Source organism: Protopterus annectens, chromosome 5.part0 (assembly GCF_019279795.1).
Source record: "Protopterus annectens isolate FY-2018-M chromosome 5.part0, PAN1.0, whole genome shotgun sequence".
Lineage (NCBI taxonomy): Eukaryota > Metazoa > Chordata > Ceratodontiformes > Protopteridae > Protopterus > Protopterus annectens.
In genome coordinates, this window is record NC_056735.1 from 308,255,920 (window position 1) to 308,270,424 (window position 14,505).

The window sequence follows — 14,505 nt, forward strand, 5'->3', positions numbered from 1 at the left end:
TGGAGATCTAATTAAGACATGCCTGCATGTTTATGACTTCCACTTGTCATTGTACTGGAGTTATATGTAAATCCAGTATTCTTCTGTAAATAAATTTCATATACATGGAGTTTCATGACCTGAGTAAAGAGTGTGTTGGGATAGGTGCTATTCATACTTTAAATGACATACTGTCCTACGAACATAATAATTATATGTGATGAGTCATACTTTTTAAAAATACATATTGTGCAGAATACCCATGAAAGTGTTGTTTAAATTAACTAAAACCTCTGTTATGCTTAACTACTTTACACAGATTATATTTGACTTATGCAGCAATCATTACACATAATTGTGTTGCAAATTTAATATTTGTAATAGATCATTTTACTTTATGTTCAATTCCTAATTAAAATTCTGACACTAGTTATTTTGACCCCCTCAGTAAAACTATCAGCAATCTGGATTTAAACCCTGCATTACCTCTGCTGCTTCTCCAAATTGAATGCATTAACACATTGAGCCACAGAGAAAGGTCACTGGAAAGTGCATTTTCTACTGACAAGTGCATTTTCTTCTCTCAGTACTATACTGACCCCCGGATTCAGCAAGCCCTGCACGGTGTGCAGAACTAGTGCAGGAGCACCAGCAGGCAATATGCCTGCCGTGCAATCCAGGAATAAGCTGTAGGGACATGCACGAGTGCTCCTGCACTAGTCCTGCACAGACTCAGCCCCTGTATGCAAATCACCCCATTTGCAGGTGAAATCCATGCAAATGAGGTGAACTTGCAATCCAGGAAGCTGGAAGCCAGCCATGCAGGACGAGTGTAATCTACAGAAATGTACTCCACCAGTAACCTAGTACATTTCTGCAAACTACAAAACGGAGCCATGACAGCTCCAAATAAAGGGTGGTTATTATGTAGAAAGCATGCCAATGGCCAAATATAAGGCCATTGGCATAGAAAACAGTTGCAAAAATAAAATCAACTTTAGTTGTTTTTAGCCGATCTCGGCTGTTTAAGCGTATGGCAGAAGTGCGCAAACGGGATCGGGTGAAAAATAAGAAAAAAAAAATAAAATAAGCATTTTAACCAAAATCACTATTTTGCCATTATACTCAGTGGCAGGCAGAAGACAACATGGCCAGTGAATAGTGATTGCTAAGGGGGGAGGCTCAGTGTGGGACCTGTAACTATGCATCAGCAGGCAATCCTATGCAAATGAGGGGAATGATACTGAATCCCAGATATCCCCTGTATGCTAGTCAGCAGGCAACAGTGTAAGAGCAGGAGTAGCTTGGTGCAAACCTAGGAGTTAGCTGACATCATAGGGGGTGTGTCAGGCATACTGTAAGCGTATTGGAGCCCTATGACTCGGGTTTTCTCTTAGCTTAGCAGAGCTAAGCAAAGGGGTGTGTCTGAGGCTGCCTATCACTCTTTACATTGCCTGAGCGGGTGTGCACACTGTGCACAGGGTTTAAAGGGACAAAAAAAGTAAACCAGGAAATAACAGCTTTGTGCACATTTGAGCACTGTGTTTGTGCGGCATGCACCCAGGCTTAAACAGGAAGGCAATGGGAAGGGAAAACAGCAGTATGACCTTACAAGAATAACAGATGTGAAATAACCAAGAGGCTGGGATGGCAATCCATACCCCTACATGTGACATCAAGACCTGGCGAACAAAGTTAGCAACCCTTGTATTACAGAGAGAGCACTCTCAACCCATGTCTCATACACAAACACACTTGCCTAGGCAACAACTGCTATGTTGGTAGTACCCTGCATATTGCCCACAGATAGTAACCATGGTGTGATTGTAGTGGACTACAGAATGCATGGCACCCTATCCATCAGTACAGTATGCACGTAGATGCAGACAATGTGCCTTCACTATGCTCCCCACTGGATGCCTTCAACACCTGTAGTGCCATCAAATGTGACCCACAAAGGACATGCCATGCCTTATACACATGCCCTGTATGGACAGATGCCACTGACACCAGGGAATACCTGTATCATGCTATCAATGTAGGTGCAGGGTCAAACTGCTGTCCATTACCTGGTCCCAGCACATGAGGCCAGGGCAGGCACATCTGATTATAACAATCTATGTACACAACATGGGCCAGACACCCCAGGTACAGTTCCACATGTCACTGTACATGCATGTGGAACATGTGCACATCCCAGACATCATCCATGTCATGGACTAGAGAACACATACATGGCAAGCATTGAACAGCAATGGCCACACACAATAGTTACCCAGGTGACTGGATGGTGAATACAATACCCACCTGTATAGTCCAATCCAGACACTACACCCCTGGGCCACACTGCAGACCATTGTCATGTGGCCTGATGCCAAGGTATACCCTACACCTCACCTTGTATAGCCTTCTGGCACAGTCAACCACTACACAACCGTGAAGCAATGCATGCATGCATGTCAGTACTGGCACCCTGTGTTTGTGTGTGTGTGGTGTGAGATGCTTTTGACCACATTCACACTCACTACAACCCCCACTGGCATACTGAAGCATGCTGTCTGATGTCAGACACCTCCACATATCCTTTCCCCACATAACCTCCGGATAACCTCTGTGGTGCATGTGATACCTGCACAGTACTGTATTGTGGCAAACTAACTAGTGAGGAAGTGTATTTCTGACCCTGCCAAGTGTGTCAATGTGTGTGAGTCCCTGAGAGAGTGTGGCTGTGTTGACGCTGACACCTGTTCATGTGGACAGGCATGTGTACTACACCTACCATATCGCTACCATATCACTGTTGCAGATGTCACTCAACATCACATATACGTTTGGAGAGCTCCTCAACATATAAGCAATGTGGTGCATCCAATAACTGCATAGACATGTGATAGCAATATATAGTCAGTCAGGGGTTTGATACCCTGTACTGGTAGGTGTGTGATACAAACATGCTTAGGTTTTATTCTCCCACCCCCTCTCTGACTTACTTTGTCTCTGTCTGCCTCTCTCACTCCCTCTCTGGTGGATGTAAAGAACTGCACCTGCTTTGCTTAGGTAGCAGCATGTGTTTTGTACATGATGCTCATGATCAGCTGATGGCCTCTCCACGAATTGCAGCCCTCATCTAGCTGATTGCACGTGGAACAGCTGTGGTAACACTCCCATAGCCAATTGCATGGAAACATACTCCAATATCTAGGAACATCATGCTGGCATTAGGCCTTTTCATTCACTGTGAGCAGGACCTAAATCTGGTGTTTGGCAAACAGCGTCACAGATGGATTGTGGATTTACATCTAACAACATACATTGTGGAAACAGGCCAACACACAGGAGGGGGATGTGCCTGACATGACTACAGAATGTAACTGTTGCTATTCTGCATTTGGAGTAATGTTGGTTTAACAGTATGTGTGTGGATATGGCTGGTCTACATGTTTTAATACCTGTCATGACAGTGCTATGTTTCTGAGGAAACCCCCATCTGTAGGGTCATCTGCAGACTGGGCAGTGTGTGGTGCCTTTTGTTTCTTGTGTTACTCACAGAGCACCTATCTGTGAACTGCAGAAGCATAGTGTGAGGATTGCAGTCAGCACGTGGTGACAGCCATAAGAGTTACTGACTTCATATCCCTCATAGGACATATGTCACAAAAAACCCTGCTACAACAGTAAATGTATGAGATTATTACAGCAACATGTCAATATTGGCCCTGTGTTTGTGCCTCCAGCCACAATTCTGTCAACCTTTGTAGATATGTCATGCAGTAAGAGGTGCTTATGTTCTGTACACCATAATTTATTGACATCATATCTGATAACAAGCCAGTGAGATATCAGATTGCTACACATTATGTATAATAGGGGTTATATTTGAGGACACAACCTGGGCATTCTGTGGTTGTGTGTACAGTACTGAGGTCTGTGTACCTATGGTGATTGTCGACAGTGTGTGTATTGTGAATATGTACCTTGGCCTGTGTACAGACTGTGGTAGATGTCATTCTTCTTGGTCCTGTTCTATCTGATATTACATGCTGCTCCGGTGTATGTTACCCTATCGGCTTACATGTTTGTATGGCCAAACACACACACATGTCCCATACCACAGACAGGCACTGGACCACACTGTGTAGTGGCCCAGTATATGTAAGGTTAGTGTGTGAGTGTCACATATGAGGATGGTGTTGATCAGATAGTCCATATACTATAATATTATGCTAGTTTACCACATGTGGCTGTGGCTCTGTTCACATTGGTTGTGTTTAGGTACTTTAACACAGGTGTCTGTTACTCTGTGCTGTGACATGCTTGTAGAGCCTGCTATATATGCAGGCACGTGTGTATTCCCCCATAAGAAATGTAGGACAGTGTTGTGGCAGTCTACCTGTAGCCTGCACAGTACTTTGTTACATGCAAAGCAGCTTAGTGTACTTACCCAGTGTGATGTTATGTCCAGATACTTTCCAGATGTACTGCTGCCAGACCACCATAACAGTAATGTATTTCAGACAAAGCAGTGGGATGCTGTACAGATGTATGTCACTAACTAGTGGGTAGTATGTGACCATGTCACCTCTGTACCAGTGGTTATTATATGTCAGGACAGACAGGGGTGTGTGAATGCATAACCTATGGGGTCAAATGCATACCAGTATTTACGTGATATACCCATCTACATGGCCGTTAACATCCACATTGTCAGGCTTGGTCCACGTCTTGCACTTAAGGGATTCTGTGTATACCTCTGGAGTGACCAGAGTGTGTCAGACTGTCCATATTTATTGGTGATATCTCTGCTGTCATCCACAGGATCATTAATGTGCTAGCAGTGGTACTGTACTATGATGTCCTTAGGATGTCTGTCAGTAGCCAATGCTGCACATGTTAAAAGCAGATGTGACCTCCACACACAACATGTCTGTGAAGACAACCAATATTACAGTAGCATATATACCTGCAATACATACCTGACATCCCCTTGCACTAAGAGGTTGGGACTATTTGGGCTGAGGTAGGACTCCACTCCATATTCTAGACATATGGTAACATATATGTATATATAATTATCCATATGTCTATATATATATAGATATATATATATATATATATATATATATATATATATATATATATATATACACACACACACACACACACACACACACACACACACACACATATACATATCGGCATACATAGATGGATATGTATATGTACATATATATATATATATATATATATATATATATATATATATATACATATAAAGACTCAGATATATACATATGCATGGCAATATATGTCTGCACATATACAGATAGAGATACATATGTACATATACTTATGGATATCTACATATATATTGACAGTAATAGGTATATCAGAATAGATATGTATGTACATATAGTTATAGATATCTACAGATATATCTACATAAATAGGCATATCTGTACCCATAGGATGTGCATACATATATAGCTATATATGCATATATCTATATATACATATATATATATATATATATATATATATATATATATATATATATATATATATATATATATATATATATATATATATATATATATATATATATATATATATATATATATATATATATATACATGTATAGATGTACACATGGCCATATATATGTTGCACTATATAGATGTGTATACAGACCTATGTATGAATATACATGTGTATGTACATGTAGACATATATCAACCTATTATATGTATATATCCATATTCATGTCATGTGTAAACCTCACAGTTGTGTATACCCTCCCAGATATATCTCACCGTATGTATCTGCTATGTGCACATTATGATAAAACAACATATGTAATGCAACAGTCATATTACTAACAAGAACTACACAATTTTGGAAGTAAAAGCAATTGTTCAATACTAATCAACATGTGTACTGACAGATATATTGGAAAAACAACTGCTCTCTTCACAGTGGTCATGGCATAGTGGTTAAGTGTTGTGACTGTAGTGTACAGGGTCCTGGGTTCAAGACCTGCAAGGCTGTTCATTTTGTTGTTGGGCAGAACAAGGGCTGTCGGATACAGAGTGGTTAAGGCAGTTTTGAGCAGCCTTAAGTGTGTTTGCTCGGGTCTGCATGAAGCTAAGTGGTGCTAAGCTACGGGTAAATATACGTGCACTTACACAGTGTAGGCTTCGCTTACTAGTGCACAAATCAGCTTCGCTGTTATATTGCAGCAATGCTGATACCTGCTAAGTATGGCTTAACCCTGATAACCAGTTCATATCACCCAGTCTGATAACATAGCAGGGTAATGACATCTTTAATAAGTGTATGTAATGCCATGTACAATATATGTGTCTATGTGCTGTCATTACAGTAGCAAGGGGTGTGAGTGTCATGTCTGGGACACAGATGTATATGAGGCCTGTACAGCACTGTTATCCATGTGAATGTGTTACATACAGGGGTAGTAGCCCATGGTACATGCTGTCACACTGGTATGTAGTGTATCATGGTGGTAGTACTGTTGACAGTGCTTACCCAGGCAAGAGTAGAGTGCTAAATGTAGTATTGACAACAGGCACACCTGCAGGCATAGCTGGGCTCTGAGGCCTCCCTGTTGTATCCCTGATGTGTGAGCTGTGTCACAGTATATAACCCCTACTGGATAATGATCCAAAATGTGAAATGTAACTGTTGACTACCATCTGTACAGCACATGTTAGTGAGGGCTTCTAACATGTAGTTATGACATACATATTGTTGTCAAACGTCAATCTGTCAACACATTCATCCTACTGAATAGCTACTTGCCAAGCTGATGACTGTCAGTCCCTGTACAGATGTGCAAATGGCAGGTATCCAGCTGGGATATGTACAGGCAGCCTAATCTTGATTGACGCTGACATGTCTGCCCAGCTTTGTAAGAACTGGTACATATAGGAGATAACACCCTGCTTGCACCATATGCCACAGGTACCTCCACTACACTACACTACCACAGTCAACAGAACATGCTTGGGTACATGTCTCCATTACAGACACAAACCATGTGTTGTAATGCATGCTGCATACATGTCAACTTGATCACCTAAGTGGCCATGTGCGGGAGGCACCTGGAGGATTGGCTGATGCATGTCACTCTCACCCTGAGGGTCACCACAGTAGTGTCTGTTGATAGATTGCCTGCTGTCACATGGCAGATGGAAGGATATCACTGTACACACATCCCCTACACAACCCATCTCTCCTTGGACAATAGCTTGGTACACAGCTATGACCACCTGCAGAGATGCACCCCAGTACTGACACATGTGCACGTGTGCATTACTGAGTATAGCAGTGTCTGTGTGTCAGCACACCTGTACTTAGGAATTCCATGAGGGCCTTCACAACCACCGCAACACCCATTGCCATAGTCAGTTTTGGCTGCTGCTGTATGGGACATTACATGTACCCTATTAAGCTCCTCTCCATACCGGCTACATGAGTCTTGCAGTACCAGCACAACAGTGTTGTACAAATGGATTGATAGGCATGGGATACCCATTGAGTTCTGGCAAGCATGTGTATGTGTGCATGTCTGTATATGTGTAGGGTACAGCATTCCAAGGCCACATACTCCTCTTACAATATCCATTGCCACACAGTAGTACAGATAGTGTTGTTGCTGCCCATAGGTGAGGCATAACAATGCAACACCCCACTATGCCTGTGACATGTGCATTAGATGCATATCCCTGTAGTACCACTGTTGGGATATACAATGGGTTGTATCGCAGACATGGGCAATGTGTGATGGTGGGTATGTCAGAGTGTCATCATGGGTTTCAGGGAGTACAATATCCACTGGGGGCTGTGGGTGCTGTGTACACTGTCATAACAGCAAGGGACACCTGGTATATGTCCCATGTACCATGTTATGGTTACAACTGTCACCATCAACCTTACAGGTAAGTGATACCACAATCCAGGCCAGTTATGCATGTGCTGTATGCAGCCTACCTGTAACACATTGGACACATGGTCAAGTTAGTAAGCAGTGATAGGCCCAGGCCTCTCAGACGTGAGTATGCCTGTTATGTGTCTGTTAAAGTGTATATGAAGGTATGTCACACTATGTATTGTCCATATACACCCATTATATCCCCCATTAGCATACTGTACATGTCTAGGGATGTTTTGCATGTAACATGTAACTTGGAGCACACCTCATTTTAAATGCTGTGTGGTGTGTGCAATGAAAGCCACACACTTCAGTATCACAACATACCTAGGTAGGGGTCTAGTCCCAGTGTTGCCAAGTAAGAGTGTGTGTGTATGTGGATGGGTCTACATCAGGTTGCAGATTATACATGCCCCAGCGGATCACCTGTCTATGTGGCACAGGCAATAACTGTTAGACAAACCTGTGACATATGTTCAACTGTACCCCAGATATGTCACAGTCATGGTGTCACCACAGTGTCATACCCCATTGTGGAATATGACTGTAGACCATCCTCATGCTGACACATGTACACCTACAACAAAAATGGATAACGTTATAGAGACCACAATCAACCAGTGTTACTAACAGCTATAATGCATCATTGCTGGATGGCTACACTACCTGAAGTATATGTATTACACTCTACTCCTGACAACATGTTACACTGAAGTACTTTGGTACACTGTAGTACAGTCACTGTCTGCATCAGAACCATATAAGCCTGTCCCTGCATTGATGGTATGGATGACAGGGATGTGGCACAGGTATCATCATATGCACAGGGTGTGTTGTTGGTTTGCCAGAGGCTGAGGGTGGGCCATACATTTGACACCATGTGTGTGGGTGAGGGGTGTAATAAGATGAACTGGGTATGGTGATGTGGTGTGTATAGGTATGGGGTTGCCCTAGTTGTGTTTGTATAGTGTGTGGGCATGTATGCACACAGTTCTGACATGTGGCTGCCCTACACAGGTGTTTATGGACAGCTGCAGGCCATACCTGGCAGGGTGTCCAGTTCACTGCCTCCGGCCATGCACACATGGACTGTGCCTGCCTGGGGTTCCATGGGCACATCCAGGTACAGGCCTCAATTCGCTACTCTCACCTGATGATGACAAATGTCCACCGGAACCAGGTCCCTCCTGGGACTGGCCAGGACCATGTGCTCATGGCCTGCTGTGGTGTGGTGTGGACAGCACCCCTCCACAGTTCCAGGGCTGGTACTGCCACTACGGGAGCCCTTTGGTGTTCTATGTCCATGTTGACTGCCAGCTTTTGGCATTGCTGGCCTATGTCTATGCATCCATCACTGCACTCCCACCACAGATTCAAGCATGAAAAAACCACAGTTGATGAGGGCAATCCTCTCACCAGACTGTTTATCCATGAGCTCAGTAAATGCACGGATGACACCAGAGCGTTCACGGAAGTTGTCATTTGCAGATGTGAGAGCAGCTCTCTGCAGCCTCAGGCCCTGTCTGGTGTAACGTTCCATATGTGCCTGTGCCACCATGACAGCCTAAAACATGCGCTTGCTGGTACCAGCTGTGTCGTATCTGCCTGGGGCATGATGACCAGTGGCCCTACAATGAGCACCCTGGGACATTTGCCTATGTGGTGCCCTGCCAGACATCCAGCTAGGCCTGATGCAATCAGACACAGTAGGCATGGTTACCACATTTTCCTGTGCACTGCCACCAAACACCAGCTGTCCCTCCACTATGGCCACTGGTGATGGGATATGTACAGGCACTGAAACTGTGTGCAAGATTGGGGTGGCTAAAAGGGGGATGTCAAATGATGGTGCTGTTTCGGCCCCTGACAATCCCACCTGTGCCTCAACAGTACTATCATCATCTTTGATGTATGTATGGACACCAACATCAGATTGCATGCAGGAGGGACCCTGATCTACCTCGCCACCTGTGGGGAAAAACAATAAATGCACTTTAAGACCTGTACAGCATTGCATAACAGTACACACACAAACACACACACACACACACACACACACACACACACACACACACACACACACATCACCTTAATATTTATTTGTCCATGACTTTACAGACAGTCCCGCGTATATTCCCATGCGTTCCCCATCCTGAATCACACTTGGTAACATACACTCGTTGATACCACTCATCAATGTATCAGTCCTCTAAATGCCTAGACAAGTGATCACAACACAAGACCTGTTAATCCATTACCTGCCTGACCTGAGTGGAGTGGTTTTACATGGCCTCACTGCTGTCATTCTGTGTTCACCCTGTGTATGTCCAGACATCATGAGCATGGCCCCTATATGTGGGGGCTATAATGTTCACTCCATAATATCATGCACTGGAGTGTCATGTGTATGTATTGCTCAGTACATGCCAGATATGCTGCTCAATCAGCCTATCATGTGACAACTGTAATATATGGATACATTCCCTGGTGTTGACTAGTTATTTCCTAATGCATCTGTAGTGCTTCAAATGTGGGTTGTCAGTCACCTCTCTGCTGAATGCGATATTAAGGGTATACCTGGTGGCTACCTTCCCTATCAATGCCTGTTCCATGCTACAGACCTTATTATACTATCAGCTGTCCTGTGATTACATACATACATGACAAGAATTCCTGGTGTGTCATGTGGAAGTCCATGTCCATGTACTGCATGATCCAAAAGGGAGGTACTGCTGTATGAACAACCCCACAATCACACATGTGCATACATGGACACCCACACAAACACACACACATGCACACACTCATCCTACATGCATCAACCTCCCTCCACTTCACCAGAGTGACCCTACAGACAATCTAATCACCCACCAGTATGCACACACACACACACACACACACACACACACACACACACACACACACACACACACACACACACACACACACACACACTACAGGTGAGGTTGCACAATGTTAGTACACACAGTCCTCCTATTACTCATCTGTCAACATGCATAACATATGGTACACAACAGCATGCAGTGCAGCTATAGTCAATTCATGCTAGCAACAGTATACATGTGTTTGATCCATGTGCTGTGTTACTAGGTGATGCCCCTTCTCCTCGATACCACTGAACCCATGTACACAGTATTGCTGTGCACCTGTTCTGCACCCTGCCATGTACTGTGCACCACACCTCACAGGTGCACAACACATTGCTGAATGTGTAGTACTGTGTCAGTTATGTTAGCTTTAATGCTCACAGCCCCTATGTTTTTCAGCAACACATACCTGGGATGATATGTGGACAGATGTAATTTTTGAATGACTGATGTCTGATTTACAGCTCTCAACATCAGCGGACCATTTATGATCAATCCAATACTATTGCACTGACAACCGTCAGAGTATACTGTGGCTATGGGGAGTGTACACACCCTTATTGATATGATGCACCCTTCCTTGATCTGCCATGGGACCACATCACCGCATATATTAACAGTACATGAGCCCGATATGTGACATATGTCCTGTACATTCACATTCAATGTCTACGGAATGTGTTAGGTGTGCTGATACTGACCGAGATGTATGCACTCCATGTGGGCATATGCGTGCACACCCTTATCATGATGGTTTGTTGCACCTATTGTTATGTGTACTACAGCAGTCACTACTCTTGGCAGGAGTATACTAGCATGGGCCATCTGCATTTCCCAGTGTATGTTCAGTCTGCCCTACACATGTCCCCCTAATCTGCATGATTGCAAGGTCTACTCATGTGCACATCTCTTGGTGTTCACATACTGCCATCACTATTGCTGTGGGGGTAGGGTTATGTCTGCCACAGTTCCTGAACCTATGTGCAGATACAGCCATTCTTAGCATCCTTAGGATCCCTGCTGCAGTGTACTGGTGTGTCATGTTAACATCCCCCCACCTTCAGCCTTTTTGCAGATGCTTGACAAGTAAGGCCTACATGTGTGTCAGTTTGCAGTGTCCCATACACTGAACACCACATGTTACAGCCTAGTCCCAGCTGATAATGTGAACCACAGTAATACGTTATGCCATAGTGTAACTCTGCAACAGTTGCCATTGTCCTACAGGTATATACACTGGTATTGCACTGTATACGGGTGATGTTTCAAACATGTCCCTACTGTAGGCCATGTCTCCCACCATTATGTTACTCCCTGTAGACACATTCCACAATGACAGGATGTTAGTTATCTTGCAGGTGTCTGACATACCCTTCCAATACCCCATCATGGTCACCACTGTGATGCCGTGCATTTAACAGCGACGATACATGCACATGTACAGCATGCATTCTGGGTTGGTGTGTTAGATGTGTGCATGGAATATACCATAGCCATTACATACCCGGTGTACTGGCAAGCATCAACATAAACCATACTCACCAGCTACAGGCTGTTGCCTTGGTGATATACCAGAGGGATCTACATAAGAGGGTGAGATGTAAAGTCAGTGGCCACACCTGTGGCATTGCTACAGGGTGGGTGCAGCATTACAATACATCAGCAGTACATGTCCACAATACTACCAAATATGCACATCTGTTTATCACTACTATGCAGCAACAAACTATATCTATAACATGTCAGATATGCATGCTCTACCTGTACAGATGTGGATGAATACGCAACAGTGGTCTACTGATGTGCCCCGTGGCCTTATCTGAATGCTCCTCAGCCAGTGTGTGGGTAGCACCCACCTCCACAATGATATCTGGCAGTTGTTGGCTATGCAGATGGGCAGGTGCCATGAGGCTGGCTAGGAGCTTCTCCACATGTGTCAGGGGGGATGGATGGACAGTAGCAGCACACCAATGGGCATTGCAAAGCAAGTCAGAACAATGATGCTGGACCTGCTCATAACTGTGGATGTACAGTCTGATATCACTGACCCTGTGGACTAGATTGTTCCACAGGGGAGTCCGCTTCTGCTGATCATGGGCAGCCCAGCTAAACAAGACAAGGTAGTGCTGGATTAGGTGCTTTACCACAATGTCATTCTCAGCTGTTGAGTAAGCCGAAAGCCTTCCATGTGACATCCTGCCTGAAAGACATAAAGATGGACACAGGTGAAGCAAGTCATGCAGCAAGGTTACCACAGTTCTTAATACACATCACATCACTGTCACCCCCCCCACCATATCAGCGACAACAAACTGTACACACAACTCAATAGGTATGGCTACAGCTTACCTACCAGTGGGGCAGATATTGTATTGTACCACACTTTGTGCAATGTGTTTGTAGCCATGTTCCCTGTGTGGACCCTATCATTGCTGGCCTGTTACAGACTATTCTCCTGCATGCCATTGTCAGGGCCTGTGTTATTGGGGATATCTATGCATGCTGTTGTACATGTTCCAGGATTGTGTAGACTATTACTACCCACATATGTTCTATAACAGTGACACAATAGCATGTTTATGTACTGTTGGCCAACAGAACTACCACTCCAAACTCATCTGCCCATGTTATCAGGCCATATCACATGTGGGACCCACCCTGGGGCCTCCTCATGTACTGGTCCAGCAATAGCTTCAGGTGGAACCAACTCAGGGGATGCTGTCCCCTCCCGGGGGCACACACAGACATGATCTTGTCACCCGAGGTCAGGTTCAGGGTCTGTTCCATAATGGGTTCCACAGACACATATGGGATGTGCTACATCACCTTGAGGCACCCAGTACACAGTCACAGGGTCCACATGCTCCTCCTGCTCAGCCTCCAGGCCAGGCACCTTTGGGACGTGGACTGCTGTTGTGAGTAGCAGTGGGTGAGGGGCTTGTTCCCATTGTGCCCATATTGGGGCCCATGGGGCTTCCACATCACAGACGACACACACCATCCAGGGTGTTTACCCACCACATGTGTCACATACCTCCCCTGTAGGCTGTCCTCTATATCTACCAACCCTGACTACCTTCACAACTATACCTGCCATATTTCTCCCTATTCCCATTCCATACTTCACAGACAAGGGCAATATGGTCCCAACAAGGGGTTCACATGTGACATATCTGTCCATGTTGCACACACTGACAGCTGTAGATATCTGTGTGTATTGCTATGTGTGCTGTTCCCTCACACATAGCATGCAGAACTGCGGTGGTAATATAGGGGACATGTATTTACATACATATATGTTTGTGTGTGTGTGTATATATGTAGACATGTGTATATAGGTATATATGTATATATGTGTAGATATATATGATGATGTCTATATGTGTTTATATATATGTCTACACATGGGTATCTGTATATTTGTGGATATATATATATATATATATATATATATATATATATATATATATATATATATATATATATATATATATGTGTGTGTTCCATACACTAGATCAAATTTTCACTAATTCAAAATAGTGCATGGAATGCTCACTGCAGCGAAAGTGCACTTAATCGAAAGTGCACTTACGAAGTTCAGTACAACGAACGGGTGTTGTACTGAACTTCCATGCAGTACTCACGATCTTAGGGTTAGTGCAGTAAGTGGGACAGCCCATAGGGCTATCC